Below are 14,060 nucleotides of genomic sequence, written 5' to 3'. Positions count from 1 at the left end.
CTCTGGGGAAGCTGAGCTCCAGGACACATTGGTGGTGTCTTCAATCCAGGGAAGTCTGGCCGGCATCCTGATGACACCTGGAACCTGGTGACTGAAAAGAGAGTTAACATACAAAGCCAAACAAATTGTTGAGCAATCATGGACCCAAAGCTTGGAAAAGTGGAGAGGAAGTATTAGGGAGGTACTCACTGCAAACTCTAGTATACTTCTGCTTTCTTACTTTGGTGCCATACTCCAAACTCAGTCAATTTCTGCTTTGCGTTTCTACTTCTTCTTTTTTTTTTTTTTTTACATGCATAACATTCCCCAGATTCCCATTTAGCAATACAACCCCCACTATTTCATTCATCATTTTTCATGGACCTGTATTCTCCCCACCCACCCACCCACCCCAGAGTCTTTTACTTTGGTGTAATACTCCAATTCCATTTCAGGTTCGACTTGTGTTTTCTTTTCTAATCTTGTTTTTCAACTTCGGCCTGAGAGTGAGATCATCCCATATTCATCCTTCTGTTTCTGACTTATTTCACTCAACATGATTTTTTCAAGGTCCATCCAAGATCGGCTGAAAACGGTGAAGTCACCATTTTTTACAGCTGAGTAGTATTCCATTGTGTATATATACCACAACTTGCTCAGCCACTCATCTGTTGTTGGACACCTGGGTTGCTTCCAGGTTTTGGCTATTACAAATTGTGCTGCCAAGAACATATGTGTACACAGATCTTTTTGGATGGATGTGTTGGGTTCCTTAGGATATATCCCCAGGAGGGGAATTGCAGGGTCATAGGGTAGGTCCATTTCTAGCCTTCTGAGAGTTCTCCAGACTGTTCTCCACAGAGGTTGGACCAATTGACATTCCCACCAGCAGTGCAGGAGGGTTCCTTTGACTCCACATCCTCTCCAGCATTTGCTGCTGTTACCTTTTCTGATGTGTGACATTCTCACAGGAGTGAAGTGATATCTCATTGTTGTCTTTATTTGCATTTCTCTGACAATCAGAGACTTGGAGCATTTTTTCATGTGTTTCTCGGCCTTTTGGATCTCTTCTGTGGTGAATATTCTGTTCAATTCCTCCCCCCATTTTTGGATGGGGTTATTTGTTGTCTTGTTGTTGAGTCTGGTAAGCTCTTTATATATGTTGGTTATTAAACTCTTATCTGATGTATGGCATGTAAAGATCTTCTCCCATTCTGTGAGGGGTCTCTTGATTTGGGTAGTGGTTTCTTTTGCTGTGAAGAAGCTTTTTAATTTGATGTAGTCCCATAGGTTTATACTTGCCTTAGTCTTCCTTGTAATTGGATTCGTTTCATTGAAAATGTCTTTAAAATTTATGCGGAAAAAAGTTCTTCCAATATTTTCCTCTAAGTATCTGATAGTTTCTGGTCTAACATCCAAGTCCTTGATCCACTTGGAATTTACTTTTGTATTTGGTGAAATACAGTGGTTCAGTTTCATTCTTCTGCATGTTTCAACCCATTGTTTCCAACACCATTTTTTGAAGAGACTCTGCTTTCCCCATGTAATAGTCTGGGCCCCTTTGTCAAAGATTAGATGTCCATAGGTGTGGGGCCTCATTTCTGGGCTCTCAATTCTATTCCACTGGTCAGTGTGTCTGTTCATGTTCCAGTACCAAGCAGTTTTGATGACAATGGCCCTATAATATAGTTTGAGATCTGGCAGTGTGATGCCTCCAGTTCTGTTCTTTTTTCTCAAGATTGTTTTGGCAATTCTAGGTCTTTTCTGGTTCCAGATAAACATTTGTAGCATTTGTTCTATTCTCCTAAAAAATGTGCTTGGGATCTTGATGGGGATAGCATTAAATTTGTAGATGGCTCTGGGTAATATATTCATTTTGATGATGTTAATTCTTCCAACCCATGAGCATGGAATATCTTTCCACTTCTTTGTGTCTTTTTCAATTTCTTTGAGTAGTGACTCATAATTTTCAGTATACAAGTCTTTCACTTCTTTGGTTAGGTTTATTCCTAGATATTTTATTGTTTTTTATGCTATAGAAAAAGGAACTGATTTCTGGATTTCAATTTCTTCTAACTTAGTGTTTGCATAGAGGAATGCCACTGACTTTTGAATGTTAATTTTATAGCCTGACACATTACTGTATTGCCTGATGATTTCCAAAAGCTTCTTGCTGGATTCCTTAGGTTTTTCCATGTATACTATCATGTCATCTGCAAATAAGGAGAGTTTGACTTCTTCTCTTCCAATCTGTATGCCTTTAATTCCTTGCTCCTGCCTGATTGCTATGGCAAGAACTTCCAACACTATGTTGAATAGTAATGGTGATAGTGGGCAGCCCTGTCTAGTACCTGATCTGAGGGGAAATGCTTCCAGTTTTTCACCATTGAGTATGATGTTGGCTGTAGGTTTGCTATATATAGACTCCACTATCTTCAGGAATTTTCCATCTATTCCTATTTTTTGTAGTGTTGTGATCATAAAGGGATGTTGTATTTTGTCAAAGGCTTTCTCTGCATCTATTGATATGACCATGTGGTTTTTGGTCTTGCTTTTGTTGATGTGGTGGATCACATTGATTGATTTACGTATATTAAACCAACCTTGCATGCCTGGGATAAACCCCACTTGGTCATGATGAACAATCTTTTTGATATACTGCTGTATCCGGTTGGCTATAATTTTGTTCAGTATTTTCGCATCTATGTTCATCAGAGATATTGGTCTGTAGTTTTCTTTTTTGGTTGTGTCCCTGTCTGCTTTTGGTATCAGGGTGATGTTGGCTTCATAGAAGCTGGCAGGGAGTATTCCAGTGTCTTCAATCTTCTGGAAGACTTTTAAAAGTAGAGGTATTAGTTCTTCTTTGAAAGTTTTGTAGAATTCATTTGTAAAACCATCTGGTCCAGGACTTTTATTTTTGGGGAGATTTTTGATAACTGTTTCAATTTCATTAGCTGTGATGGGCCTGTTCATATTATCCACTTCCTCTTTACTTAGTTTTGGAAGTTGGTAGGTATCTAGGAAATCATTCATTTCTTCCAGGTTCTCTAACTTGGTGGCATATAGTTGTTCATAGAAGCCTCGCATGATATGTTGAATTTCTGCAGTGTCTGTTGTGATATCTCCTCTTTCATTTACTATCCGATTTATTTGGGTCTTCTCCCTTTTTTGTTTTGTGAGTCTGGCTAAAGGTTTGTCTATTTTGTTTACTCTTTCGAAGAACCAACATTTACTTTCATTGATCTTTTGTATGGTTTTCCTATTCTCAATGTTATTTATTTCTGCCCTAACTTTAGTAATTTCTGTCTTTCTGGTTGCTTTAGGGTTCCTTTGTTGTTCTTCTTCTAGGTCTTTAAGATGTGCAATCAGGCTGTTTATTTGTGCCTTTTCTTGTTTCCTAATGTGTGCTTGTATAGCTATGAACTTCCCTCTTAGGACTGCTTTAGCTGTGTCCCAAATATTTTGATAGCTTGTGTCTTCATTTTCATTGAACTCTCGAAACATTTTGATTTCTTCTTTGATTTCCACTTTGACCCAGAAGTTGTTAAGAAGTGTACTGTTGAGCTTCCACATTTTGGCACTGTTACTAATCTTTTGTTGATTGTTAAGTGTTAGTTTAATTCCACTGTCGTCTGAGAAGATGCTTGGGATGATTTCAGTGCTCTTGAATAGGCTGATGCTGTCTTTGTGGCCTAACATATGGTCTATCCTTGAGAATGATCCATGTGGATTTGAGTAAAATGTGTATTCCAGTTTCTTGGGATGAATGACTCTGAAAATGTCCAATAGTTCTACTTTATCTATCTCTTCATTTAGCTCCCTTATGTCTTTACTGATTTTCTTCCTGGATGATCTGTCAAGTTGAGATAGTGGGGTGTTGAAGTCCCCTACTATGATTGTGTTACTGTTAATATATTGCTGTAGCTCTTTCAGTAGAAGTTTGATGTATTTAGATGGCTTCTCATTGGGTGCATAGATATTAATAATTGTTAAGTCCTCTTGATTGACTGATCCTCTGAGCATTAAGTAGTGTCCATTCCTATCTTTTTTAATCTTATGTATTTTAAAGTCTATCATGTCAGATATGAGAATAGCTGTTCCTGCCCTTTTTTGTGGGCCATTGGCTTGAATGATAGTTTTCCATCCTTTCACTTTAAGTCTGTGTTTGTCTTGTTGCGTTAGGTGAGTTTCCTGTAGACAACATATTGTTGGGTTGTGTTTTCTGATCCATCTTCCTACTCTGTGTCTTTTAATAGGTGAATTCAGGCCATTCACATTTATTGATATCAAAGATTGAAGATATTTTAACGCCATTCTTGTAGAGTTTTAGAGTGTTTTGATATATGTTCTATTTGTGGTGGTCTGGTTGTTTATAGGAAAGCTTTCAGAACTTCTTTCAAGGCAGGCTTGGTGATGGTTGCTTCCTTCAACTGTTGCTTGTCTGAGAAGGTTTTGATGCTTCCATCTAGTCTGAATGACAATCTAGCAGGATATAGTATTCTTGGCTGAAAGCCTTTCTCATTGAGCACTCGATAGATATCTTGCCATTCTCTTCTGGCCTGTAGTGTTTGTATGGAGAAGTCTGCTGCTAATCTTATGGGTTTTCCTTTGTAGGTGACTCTTTGTTTTTCTCTTGCAGCCTTGAGGATCCTTTCTTTATCCTTATTCCTTTCCAATCTAAGTATGACATGTCTTGGTGTCTTTAGGTCTGGGTTAATTCTGTTTGGGACCCTCTGGGCTTCTTGAATCTTTATGTCTTTGGTGTTGTCTAGACTAGAGAAATTTTCAGCTATTATGGCCTGGAGAACGCTTTCTTCCTCCCCTTCTCTTTCTTCCTCTGGTAAGCCAATAATGCGTATATTGTTTCTTTTGAAGTCATCCCATAGGACTCTGTTGTTGTTTTCAGCATCTCTTAATCTCTTTTTGAGATCTCTTACTTCTTCTTTAGTTGTCTCTAATTCATCCTCAATCTTGCTAATTCTGTCTTCAGCCTCATTGATTCTATTCTCTCTGCCCTCTACTGCTTTCTGGAGTTCATCTATTTTGTTGCCCTGCTCTGATACTGTTTTAGCTTGTTCAGCTAGTTGCCTTCTTAGCTCAGCAATTTCAGCTTTCAGCTCTCTAATAACCATGAGATTATTAGAATTTTCTTCCATATTCTCATTTGTTGTTCCTGCAGTTCTGATTACAATTTTTTCAAATTCTTTACTCACTCCTGTTATTATTTCCTTAGCTAATGTTTGGATGTTGAACTCGTTGTTTTGTGCTTCGCCCTCTGGAGGACTTTTAGCTGGACTCTTGTTCTGGTTCGAGTCTCCATTATTTTTTCTTGTTGTTTTAACCACTTTATATAAGTTAACAGTTTTTTCAATCCCTGAGTTGGAGTTCAGTGGTGTAAAAGCCTTTTTTTTTCCCCTGTAGGCTATGGTAGCCTGAGGGCTTTTAAACTATCAATAGGCTTCTTGGCTTAATCAATGACTCCTGACCAAGAGATAAAGCAGGGTGTGGCAGAGATAATCCAGTGGTTATGCAAAGAGACTTTCACAGCCCTTCAGCTATGCCAGCGAGGTATATGTCTTCTCCTGAGTTTCCCAGTTAGATCTCTGTGCCCTGGTGTCCCTCCCTGTTGCTGCTCCAGATTCTGAGGGTAGTAGCAATGGAGACTCAGAGTTGTACTTGGTGAGTCTCTGGGGAGTCCTTTCCTCCCTTCAGCTGTCCCCTTGTTGGTGGAGCAGACTGGAGGTGGTGTCTCCACTGATAAACTCTTGAACTGTTAGCAGTCACTTAATCTCTCCTTATGCTCCTCTCTCCTCTCTATCACCAGCCACGCGTGTTTGTACTCACGGGTGATTTACTGGGTTCCTGTGGTCATTATAGTCCTGTCTTGTTTTCGGTCCGGGTGGTCTCCTTTGGTATTCCTAGTTGATCCGGGAGAGGAGAGGAGAGGAGAGAAAGCGATCTGCTGCTCGTAGCTCCTGGCCTATAATTTTCAAAGCTATACTTTCCCTATGTTTTCAAAGATGGTAACAACTAATGAGGTCATTGAGTGTAGGTTCTGAAAAGCAATTTCAAGGCAAGGAACCAAGTTTGAAACACACTAATAAAGTATCCTGATTCAGCATTTCAGAGTCTTTGCCACTTGTCAAAGCACATCTAGAGGATTATGGTCAGTTTGAAATTTTATCTTATCAGGGAAGTTGACATTAAAGGTCCAGGGAATGGGGTGGGGATAAAGTTCAGTGAGGACCTGTAGCTATAGTGTATAAAAGTTATCTAAGTGGTCAGAGAGGTGTCTCAGTGGGTACAACTCATGCCTTTTTTGTAGCCATGGGTTCAATAAAGCTGAGCAAGTCAAAGCAGAGCAGAGCAGCAGGTGTGATCTTTATATCGAGGGTCTTTCTTATTGATCAGTTTGGCCAACTCCTTTCTTCTGATGGTCTACAATCCTGGAGGCTTTAGACAAGAATGTGCAAGCCTTGCGGCACCTTCTGAACCCACACATATTCCGCATGCTCAGCGCTTTCAGAGTGCTTGTACCACCCACTGGGTGTAGACCCCAGTCTCCAGAGTGAGGGAAGGTCCCAGCACCCCAAGTGGGTGCTCTGGCTTATGCAGCCAAGGAGTCTTATTCCTCCTTCCTTTCCTCTTCTCCTCTTCTTTCTTTCTTTCTTCCTTCCTTTCTTCCTTCCAACTTTCCTTCCTTCCTTCCTTCCTTTCTTAATTTCTTTCTTTCTTTCTCTTTCTTTCTTTCTTTCTTTCTTTCTTTCCTTCCTTCCTTCTTTGCTGTGCAGATGTCCCCTCAGGCTAGTGCCACTTCCTGTGAGAGTTAATAAGTTATTCTCGAAGTGCCCTTCCCAACCAATCCTGTCCTGGCTCGTCACTCCTGGTTTTTGCCCTATAAAGTCCTTCTTCTTCGCCCCTCTCTCTCTTGCCCGCTTTTCACTTTGGTGATTAGATGCAGGGAAGGTTGCTGCATGAGGCGGCCATTTTGGCTAGCTCCATGTGGCCCAAACCACTGCGTTCTCACCCAACTCTGAGGTGCCTGGCGTGAATAAAGAATTGTGTTCCCTCTCTGCTCCGGATCTCCTCTCTCTCTCTCTCCTCTTCATTGCAGCATGACACCTGGCGCCCAACGTGGGGTGACCCTCCCAGACGCAGGTAAGTATATAGCTGCTTGACTCTCTGTGGCCTCATGTTCCTCTCTGCCATGGGAGACTTCCCATTTTACAAAGAGGCTTCCCAAACCTTTTGCTCTTTTTAAATGGGACAGGTTTTCTATCTCGGAGAAGTTTTACTTGGGGCCGCACCATGGATCCTCTTGGCTATGTTTGCAGATTTTGGGATATATACAGGGCACCCTGCCAAAGAGTTAAGGGACCTTGAGGCTGAGATACAAGAGTTAAGGGATATTGTCTTGGCACTTACCTGCCCTAAGCCCTCTGCATTTTGCCCCAAGGGTTCCATTTTGGCAGACACGTGTTCGGCTTCTCTGGCTGCTGCTGCCGCTCCTCTGGTGGCTTCCACTTTCATTACTCCTCCCCCAGCTGCTACCTTGTTATCAAAGCATGTGCACACCTTCCTGGTAAATGTGGCCCCCAATAGACAAAACCCTCAGGTGTGGCATCCAAACTCCTCCAAAGAACTTAGAGAGCTCTGGCAGGCAGTTAGTTAAGGATGACGGGAATCATGCCCCATGGAAACCCCTCCCCATGGTTAATAGGGGGTCAGGCCCTTTCCAAATTTTATCGAGGGGGGTCTTTCCATTTGACCTTAATAGCTGGGAGGGTGGATGGTGTTTGCCAATGAAGAATAATAGGAGGTAGGTCCGAGTTTTTGTAAATATTAAAGAGATTTAATGTAGTTAAGGCTTTTGCTAGCTGGATATTGGGGGGCTACATTTCTCCTTTATCTTTATTTAACTGACCCTTAAGGGTTTGATGGGCCCTCTTGACAATGCCTTGTCCCTGTGGATTATAGGGAATGCCTGTGATATGAGTAATGTTCCAGAGGGAACAAAAATCTTTAAATTGTTTGCTAGTAAATGTAGTCCCATTGTCAGTTTTCAGTTCAAGAGGTAAGCTCATTACAACAAAACAGGAGAGCATATGGCTTATAAGCTTTTTCGAGCTTTCTCCTGTCTGAGCTGTCACATAAATTTAGAAAAGGTATCAATTGAGACAAACATGTATTTTTGTTTGCCAAAGTTGGGTATGTGGGTGACATCTATTCGCCAAAGAGTGTTGGCTTTTAAGCCTTGGGGGTTAACCCCAAGAGTTTGAATAGCAGGTGTTTTTAGGAGACCTGCATAAGAAGAACATGTAGCAAGAATATGTTTCAGCTGTGCTAAAGGAACATCAGGAAATCAAGGTCTACGGCCTTAAGATTAACATGGATTAGGGAATGAAAGTCATCAGGATTAGAGACAGAGACTAGAAGAATTCCTGTGGAGGCAAGGCGGTTGGCTGCAGCATTCCCTTCGGACAGGGGACCAGGAAGGGCTGTGGGTGCTGAACATACAGTGGTTGGGTTCGAGAAAAGAGAATAGAGGGAATTTGAATTAAGAGAGGAGAAAGTGGGTTGTCATCAATTCTCACATAAGACCGAGCAATCCATGGAAGTAAGTTAACAGTATACACACTATCAGAAAAAAGGTTGAAGGATTCTGGTATAGCTTTTAATGCAAGGAAAACAGCATAAAGTTCTCTGTACTGAGGGGAATTATCAGGAAGCTCAGTAAAGAGAGGTTTAGGGGATTGCTTGTCTGGATAATATATAAGAGCAACAGCCCCCTTTTTTCCACCATCAATGAAGACTGTAGGAGCAGAGGGGATAGGATCTCGAGAGAAAAGTTTAGGTACTAGTAGAGGCAAAAGAGGTAAAGAAGCTATCAATTTATTAGAAGGAAAATGGTTATCTATTTGTCCTGGAAACCCCAGTAAACTTATGGCAAAACAAGAATGGTGGTGTATGAGCCACTCTGTATCTGTGAGAGAAAAGGGAAGAAAAATTGAATCCAGCTCCCTTCCTAAGACTTGCACCGATCTGTTTCTTCCTTGGTGAACCATGAATGCTAATGCATCTTGTTGTTAAAATTCGGAGGCTCCAGCTGGCCGGGCTAGCTTCATGGGCGGGTAACAGAGACGACCAGAGACATATGGCTGGGCAGGGAAGCTGTATTTCTTTATTCAAGAACAACGATTCATAAACTAACCCAAACTAATCACCAAACAGAACTCTGCTGCCTCTTTCCCCCTGTGGTGCCGCCAAGCACTCTCTAACTCTGCAACTCTGGAACTCTCTTGGGGTTCCTTGGGGCAGGGACAAGCGGGCCCGCGAAAACTAGCAGGACTGAACCAATTTTCTTGGCAGGGGGAGAGCTAGAACAACCCAATGTAAAGCATACAACAATTCCCCCTTTTCTTTTTAACTAAATGACGACAGTATTAGGGGTGTGGGGTGAACAGAAACCTCTATCATACAGGCATTAAAAAAAAAAGAAACTGGCACAAACATGGAGAAACATGTAAGCAAGTAACAAGAACCAGTGTGCTGCCAAGGAAGGCCTGAGGGGGCCTTTTTTTTGCCTCTGTGGGCAAAACTTTATCAGCTTAAAAAAAAAATTTCTTGCCTCTGGGGGGGCGTACTTGCCTCGACAGGCATTTGCATGGGGGTGGGGAACTGCCTAGAGTCCCAAAGGCAGCTGGCTGCAATTTACTTACTATGAAACAAAACTTGTTATTAGCATAACCACAGCACAATCTAAAATTTCTAATAGAGAAGGAATTTGAGACTTTTACATATCAACAACGTCTTTTTAACCTTTTGTTACACCCATTCAAGATGGAGACAAACCCTAGGTGTGCACAGGTTTTGTTTAGACCAACTTAGTTAAAATATATTGATTGTTAACTAATTTTACCTCAGACTTTAAATGTAAGTTAATTTTATCTTTATGAGAATTACGTTGAAAACCTTTTTAATTTAACTTTGCCTAGTAAGAATTTAGCCTTAAAGTTACTGTTTACCAAACTTTAAACACACACATAAACATGGTCATTAATACACAAGGAGAGAAACCTTTGTTACGAAGACATGTCATTTTAAACATGAATTTAAATCTGTACTGTCTTAGTTGTTGGGGGGGGTCACCATCCGGAGGTGGCCTTCCTCGCAGCTCCACTTCAAGGAATTGCAGGTTGCGATCTCTGCACGAATCTCTGCGTATTCCAGCTTGTCTGCCTTCAGACCGGAGCTGAGGATCTCGGCCAGTGTGCCCAGTTTTGGCAGGGAGCCCGGGGGTCCGGGAGGTCCGGGATTGTTCCAGAATTCATAGCATGAGGGCGGGCGGGCCAGCCTTGTAGAAGGCGCTGGCCGAGGTGCCCAGGGGTGGTGGCCATGATAGGCCGTCACGGCCCTGCCCCATGGCCCTGCCATGTCTGCTGTCCTGCTCGCAGTGGCCGAGCAGCGTGGAGGGATCATGCGTCCAGTGCCCTGTGCCACGTGGTGGAGAGCCGGCTCTTGTGGGCTGGCCTCGGGCTCTTGCGTGTTGGCATCAGGCTCCTGCATGTTGGCATCGGGTTCTAGCGTGTTGGCATTGGGCTCCTATGTGGTGGATTCGGGCTCCTGCATGCTGGCGTTGGGCTCCTCCGGGCTGTGGGGCTGCGGGGCTGTGGGCGCGGTGCGCGGGGTTGTCTGGGCGCAGCCGGCTGGCTGGCTGCTCCAGGTGGAAACAGTAGCTCTGCACCTTGCCTCCCGCCCGCTGGCTCCTCCCGACTCCGCTGGCTGTTCTGAGTGTGCCCGAGCGAGTGGAAACCACAGAGTGGTCCAGAGATAAATGTTCCAGAAACAGCAAAACAGTCTCGTGAAGAAAGGGCAGAGGCCTTTGGAGATCTCTTCACAAGCAGAAGAGAAGGCCATAGTACATAGGTAGCCAAATTATCTTCACTTATCTGAGAGATGTGCAGGTCAGGTCCACGTTGTTGCCATTTGTTGTTAAAATTCGGAGGCTCCAGCTGGCAGGGCTAGCTTCACGGGCGGGTAACAGAGACAACCAGAGACATACGGCTGGGCAGGGAAGCTGTATTTCTTTATTCAAGAACAACGATTCATAAACTAACCCAAACTAATCACCAAACAGAACTCTGTTGCCTTTTTCCCCCGCGGCGGCACCAAGCACTCTCTAACTCTGCAACTCTGGAACTCTCTTGGGGTTCCTTGGGGTGGGGACAAGCGGGCCTGCGAAAACTAGCAGGACTGAACCAATTTTCTTGGCAGGGGGAGAGCTAGAACAACCCACTGTAAAGCATACAACAGCATCTATCTTGGTAAGGAGTATTGGAGCTCTGCCTACTGGTATATGAAGCCACTCGAGAACCCCATGGTTCTGCTACAGTCCCCCACTACTGTGGGGGTGGAGTTAAAGATTAGAAGGTTTACCGGAGAGGAGAGGGAGAATCAAACAAGGTGCATGTCTTGGAGGGCCTGGTTAACCCTTTCCAGTGCCAAGGAGGCTTCGGGAGTTAACACACGTTTTGAGGAGGGCTGTTTGTTTCCTTTTAACAGGTCAAACAGCAGTTGGAGCCAGCTAGTAGGCAGACAAAGATACTGCCTAAGCCAATTTAAATTTCCAAGAAAACTTTGTAAAGAAGCAAGAGTGAGATTAGAAGGAAAAGTAACACAAGGTTTTAAGGGACGAATCTGTGTTAGAGAAATCTCTGAACCTAAGAAAGATATTGGAGGAATTAGTTGTACCTTCTCAGGAGCCACATTAAGGCCGCTTTTCTTTAAGGCAGGAATAAGAAAATCACGTAGGGCACAGAGATCTGTATCTAATTCTCCCCATATTAAGATGTCATCCATATAATTAAGAACCTTAAGGCCCTTACGAATATATGGGAAAAGGGCAGATTTAACAGCCTCTTGACAAATTGTAGGACTATTGGCCATGCCCTGGGCAGTACCACCCATTCATATCTATTGGCAGGGCTGGTATTATTAATAAAAGGAACAGAGAAGGCAATACATTTACAATCTTCTGGGTGCAAGGGAATAGAGAAAAAGCAATCCTGTATATCAATAGCTATGATTGGAATTCCCGTGGAAATTGCAGAAGCAAGAGGCAAACCCCTTTGGGGGGAGCCCCAGACCTGCATGGTTTTATTAACCACATGGAGATCTTGGAGGAGGCGCCATTTTCCTGAGTGCTTTTTAATCACAAAGACAGGAGTATTCTATGGACTTCGGGAATGACGAAAGTGTCCCAAGGACAACTGCTCTTGGACAAGCTCTTTGAAAATTTCTAGCTTCTTCCTAGGCAAGGGCCACTGTTCCACCCAGACAGGATAGTTAGAAAGCCAATCTAAGCAGGGAGTTTGGTTATGAACAGTGGCAGTTAGTATTGGGGGTGCTGGTTAGATCTAGAAGTCTTGCAGGAGCAGATGTTGCGCTCTGCAGAGGCATCTGTGGATATTATAACATCAAGAGATTCCAGAAGATCCCTGCCCAGTATGTTGGTACTAATATCAGCTACCAATGGACAGAAGTGTTCGGTAGTCCCTTCCGGGTCTTCCCACCTAAGCGAATTGCGTGTGAGAAAGGCTTGGGTCAACCCTCCAACTCCATGTAAACAGGGCCCTGGGAGGAGTTCCCAACTCTGGGGAACCTCTGCTTGCCTTAAAATTGTCTTTTCTGCCCCCGTGTCAATCAAACATTTAAAAGGAATATCACCAATCCTTACTGTCATAGTAGGGTGACCTTGTTCTAAAACAGGAGTGGTCCACAAAATCTCAGGCTCTGGATTTGCACCATTCAGGGGTGTGCCATTTTTGTGAAACTTGGACCAACAATATCTCCTCCAGTGAAAACCTTTCTGGCATCTAGGACAAGGTGTTCGTGGCTTCTGGCTCCCTGACTGGAGGTGGGTTGCCCTGACTGGAGGTGGTGTTGCCCTGACTGGAGGCATGGTTGTCTTGACTGGAGGCTGGGTCATGGCTTATCTGGACATTGGTTACACCAATGCCCTTGGCGACCACACTGAAGGCAAGCCCCATTTTGCTTATGTGAGGTAGCTGCATAAGCCTGTGTCATAATGGGTGCCCCATAAGAGCCTGGTCTAAGCTCCTGTGTCACTAAAATCCAATTATCTGGGTGTTCTTGTTTAAGACTGAGGCATGCCTGACAGAATTCCGGTAGCATTCCATCCCAGACAATAGAATGCAGGAGGAGAAAACGGGCTTCAGGATTATAAATCTTTCTCTCTAAGCTTGACCGCATGCTGGCAATGAATTTAGCTAGGGATTCATCGGTTTCTTGGAGAAGGGAGAGAATGGGGACTGAGGCCGCTCCTGTGGGTGGGGTTAACCTCTCCCATGCTTGTGATGCGCAGATGTTTTTCCACAGAATTACTCCAAACCTGTCTGGGTTCCTGCCTGCCATATCTGGCAATACCCACATGATGGTGCTTCTATCCCTGAGTAACAAGAAATACTGCAAGAGGACTAGATGCAGGATGCACCCCAGGACCCATAATACGACATGGCGGAATCTGAAAAATCTGGCTCACAGAGCCCTCTTTCTTACCCCTTCTCTGAATATCTTATGCTATGACTGGCCAGTTGTGTTTTGTGAATGAGTGTGTTCAATGACCAAAATTTTTTGTATGACCCATTTTTCTCAGAGTACTCTGAAACTTAATTGACTTTATATAAAAATGCTGGATGCAGCCAAGGTTTCTGGAGATGTCCAGAAACATTCCAAAAAAAATTTTTTTTCCTCTTTTGATTTTTTTATATATAAGTCTTGGTATAAATGTAAAGTGCTTAGTCTTAAACTGTGTGAGTAAAGACAGATCTAAATTTGTTTTTAAAATGATATGTTTCGTAACAAAAGTTTTTCTCCTCCTGTGTGTTATAACTATTTTTGGGTATGTTTCATGTTTGGTAAACATTAATGGTTAAAAGTGTAACCTTGAAGCTACATTATTACCAGGCAAGGTAAAATTAATTTGCTAAAAGTAACTAACTATTTAAGGTAAAAGCCTAAATATTTAACGTGACAATACATCCCCAAAACTAAAATACAAA

This window comes from Erinaceus europaeus, chromosome 13 (assembly GCF_950295315.1).
Source record: "Erinaceus europaeus chromosome 13, mEriEur2.1, whole genome shotgun sequence".
NCBI lineage: Eukaryota > Metazoa > Chordata > Mammalia > Eulipotyphla > Erinaceidae > Erinaceus > Erinaceus europaeus.
The sequence above is the reverse complement of the archived record's forward strand: the minus strand, read 5'-3'. Positions refer to the sequence as shown.